The sequence below is a fragment of the Orbicella faveolata genome, unplaced genomic scaffold (genome assembly GCF_042242905.1).
Source record: "Orbicella faveolata isolate gen_17 unplaced genomic scaffold, um_ofav_v1 contig_2, whole genome shotgun sequence".
Lineage (NCBI taxonomy): Eukaryota > Metazoa > Cnidaria > Anthozoa > Scleractinia > Merulinidae > Orbicella > Orbicella faveolata.
The window spans coordinates 15,167,991-15,172,500 of record NW_028301547.1 but is presented as its reverse complement, the minus strand read 5'-3'; positions in this window follow the sequence as shown (position 1 = coordinate 15,172,500).

Sequence of the window (4,510 nt, the reverse complement as noted above, 5' to 3'; positions counted from 1 at the left end):
TTCTTCTTAGCTCAAGGTGTATTTTCTTTTTTTTTCTCTCTCTCTCTCTCTCTCTCTCCCACAGATTTTGCACGGCCATTTATTTCTCGCGCTTAGTTTTTCGCCTTAAGCTCGACGGGCTCAGTAAAAGAGGGACCATGACTCGTGTCTATCTATGTTAATGTTTGATGATCTTCAATAGCTGAACTAGCTGATATGCTGTATTGACTGTATAGGGTTTTGTATTTTTATATGTTATCTAGCACAGTTAGTACGTGCATGAAATTCGATGTTTCAGCGCGTGGCTAAGACGTTGGTTTTGCTCTCCTGATGCCGGATCTTACGTTACTTGATAGTTCCAGCGTGCACGGATCGAGACTTGGAATGCAGAAGTGAAGTCTGATAGTCTCGGAGCCTATTTGCTTCACGTTAATTTGTTTTGGATTTACGGAATAATTTAATAGTTCGACATACTAGTTATGATTAGCAGCATTGGAAAAGCTGCTAATCGAAGCGCCTGTCCGAGAGGAGTATGGTATTTTACTTTTTATTTGGCGTAGCTTCCTTATTTTCACTTTGTTCCGTTTGCTGCTTTCTGTTTAGGCAAACACGTACTTTGATCGCTGAACTAGTTTCCTCATTTGAACCTCACGTATCCTTGTAATCCAAACTTTGTTCTATAACTGTCTTAAATTCAATATCTTGGTTTAAAGTAATGTAAACAAGTGCATTAGAAAACCATTGAAGTCCGTGATTGCTGAAAGGGGAACAATTTCGAAGTATCAATGAAACTTACAGCAAAAATACATAGTCCATGGCCGAAATATCAGATACACGGTGTTATAAAAATCGTCTGCGCGCTACTAGTGAACAAGCAAAGAACATCGCAGCAATTGTTTTTATTACCGAAAATAATGATGTACGCTGTTTGGTTGAGCATTCCAAAGATGGTGACGCAAGCGAGAGAAATCGACATGCCTGTCGTAAACGAGTGTGTCCAGTTTTCCTGCTGTAGTACTGAAGACGTCATTCAAGTATCAGGTAATGTCTATGTTAAGTAATTCGAAAAAATTGCCACCTAAAGCATCACTAAGTGTCTCATTTCCGTATTAGAGGAACTCCTCGTTGACCTCGTGTCAATTCAAGAGCACGCACACACAGAATTTATTTGACAGTAGTGAGTTTATCGCAGGAAATATGCATTGAATTGTTTTAATGGTTGATGAAGTGCATTCATCTGGCTCCCTGTTATTTGAATGGATTCAGTGATAAATTACGTACAGTGTACAATATATTTGATAAGTTGTTTATTTTCTATTAGCATAGGGAAAAGCTCCAGAAAATGTCAACATCAAAATTTATTTGGAGAGAATAGTGTAATCTTTTTTTTCAAGACGGAGATATCTTTTTCTTGCTAGAAAAAGCAAAGATACACCAGCAGGGCTCTCTTTATTCAGGATAAAACTGTTACACTTTGATTGACAATGTGCTAGGGACTTTCAGAAGAAGAATGATCAGCAAGGCAATTTAAGACATTTAATGAAGAAAATTTGGCAAATCTTAATTTTTTTTCTAAGCTTCCTTGGGTTTATCCCTGATCTATCTCAATTTTACTTTGTGTTTTAGCGACCACGTATCCGATGGCCTTTGACATTTCCTTGTATCTATTAAATAAATTCCAAAATATCCGGACTTATGATGTAATGTAAAAGGTACAAATTCTTTAAAAAAATACCCAGCTCGACATTCGAATTTCCGCGCTTGTTGAAAGGGAAATGTACAATTTTCAGACTACTTAAGGCTACCGCACACTAGCCAATTTTTTGTCGTAGAACTGCAGATTTTTTGCCGGGGTCAAATCGGGTTAAAATTTGTCGGGCCATCAGCTTGCCGCACACCAGCCGATTTTTTGTCGCGACTAAGCGCGTTGAGGCTTAGGGCCGAGTCATCCAAAACCAAGATGGCGCCTATTCCACTGGCGGGACTCTCATGACATTTCCTAATTGGTTGAGGCGCGCGCGAGCCCCGACAAATTGTCTTGGTCCACCGCACACTAGCCGACAAGGCCCGACAAGACGTTTTGAGATCTAGCACTGTCAGATATCGCCCGACAAACCCCGATCTTGTCGCAGACTTGTCTGAATTCACCGCACACTAACCGACAAGTGAAGATTTTCTGTCGGCCGACAAAAAATCGGCTTGTGTGCGGGGGCCTTTACTAATAGCTGAAAATTGCCTAAAAAAAATTGTTTGGTGAGAAATGTCGCGATTTTAAACTGATAGCTGATCGCGTGAGGAATTTTACTTTAAAATAACTTTAAAGTAACTTTACTTTAAAGTAACTTTAAATTATCGAGTTGACAGTACTTTGCACTTGCTGAGTGTGAAATATCCTGCCAATGCTATTCAAAATAAGTCACTTCTTGGTTTAGACTAATAGGTACCTCACTATCCCAAGACAAAACAAGAATACCCAATCTTTATTTTCATGATAACGAGGGGCAGTTCAATGCATGATTGGATCCAAACAGTAATAATGTACAGTAATGCGAATTATAATTTTATGTGTCCTCGGTACAATAGAGAAACGGAAGGAGTCAGGACCTCTCAAGTTCATGGGGCAAGGCTCTGGAATGGAATTCCTCTAGAAATACGTAAGAAGGGCGCTATCGGTTCCTTTATTTCGGCCATGAAAAAACATTTCTTAGCATAGTGTTCTGAATAGAGATATTCATGTGCTTTGAAGACTTTGAATTAATAATTAATATTTACAAGTGCAACTTATATAAAAAGGCTTCGGCTGAGTTCCATTAATGAAGCCCGTTGTATCCGACACTGGTAAGAATTAGAATGATTTGTTTGAAATATTTGTCGTAGTTGATTCCAAACAAGAGGCCTAGAGGCCTTAACGCGGATGGTTTTTTAAGTTTGCAGTGATCATCATTGGTTTCTGTGCGAAGAGTGAGGCCCGGTAACGAAATTAAGTGAAAATAGTGAATGTTTTTTTTTCTAAAGGAGAAGAGAAAACCTTAGTTGTTATTATCTCCCCCCCTTCCCTCCCCCACCCCCTCTAAGGAGATAGGCTTATCAATCATGGACTACCTGCACAGCCTCGGGCCATTTAATTTTGGTGGCAAAACGTCTAAGGGTTTTTTTTCTGTGCGAAGGTTTTTTGGGGAAAATTTCCAAGCCCCCCACAAACAAAGATTTGTCTTTTGTGACGGTTCCCTTTTCCTTTATGCTGCGATGACACTTACGACGACACTTCTCCGACAACTTGCACATGCTCAGAAGCGAAAAACAAACTTGCGGTCACACGCGTACGATCTTAAAATTTCGGGAAAAAAGACAAGTAAATACAAGAGTGAAGGGTATTTCTCACATATAAAAAAACTCCTGATGATCTGTGTGATTTTGGCTTGATAGGAGTCACTATGAGAAAAATTCAGAGATTTCCCTTTACGCGTTAATAGGTAATATCAACATATTCAGAGAGTTGTAACCAAAAAATTACCGTAAAGCCAGCAAATTCTTGGGATGAACATCTTGAAAATCTCGTTTAATCACAGCACTTATACTGGAAAAGAAACACCTTTTCGTTCAGAAATAGATAAAATGACCTCGAGCAAACAAACACGCTCTTTCTACGTGAGAGAAGAAATCAAAACGCTAGTAATTTTTCGAATGCTATTTGCATACGTGTCGCCCAAATCGATTAGACATGATTAGAACACATGAATGCTCTCTAATTGATAATGTTTTCTATTATTCTGAACAGTTCATCGCGAATGTTACCCCACGTTTTCTACGAGCCGCACAGTTCTCATTCGGCTTGCTATGTATGGCTTTGCTCCGTCTTAAAAATAAATGCTAGTTCTTAAGACGTTGCTGTCTGATCTGGAAGCGTAAACAACATACATTTGAGACATTTGGTCAGATCAAGTGAGTTGCAGGGTAAACAATAAGTCCTTCCTCAAGCGTTCGAAACGCTTGTTCAGGTTTAAATATTCCAAATCGAAGCAATGCGAAAACTTATAACGATTTATCTAGAAGTCCAGATCTGTGCGCTCGTGTTTTAGGAATGAGGAAAGTGCCGTGTCAAAGCGTTGACTAAGGCTGCTGTCAGTTTTGCGTTAGACCGCCGGAGAGATTAAAAGCTGGAGTATTAACTTCTAAATATTTTGTTCTACCCAGCGGGAGACGCGAGATCTAAACCAAGAAGATTTAATAAGGAACTGTCGCCGGCTACAATTAGTGTGCACAAAAACTGAAATTAAGCAAGTGATGGATGGAGAAGAATAAGGACTCTAAGAAGAAATATCCAGTTTGGGACATCAAGTTCGTTCTGCCAAGGTGTCAGGAGAAAAGGGTTAACTTTTGTTGGAACAGTTTTCTCTGACGCAGAAGCAGAACGTTTAGATACTACCGTATTTAAATTTTTCAGTTCTAGTTTGGGTGTTTCTGCTGAAAGAAAGGAGGGCAAAGTTCATGCATTGTAGAAGCGCAGTAAACCAAAACGTTTACCACTCGC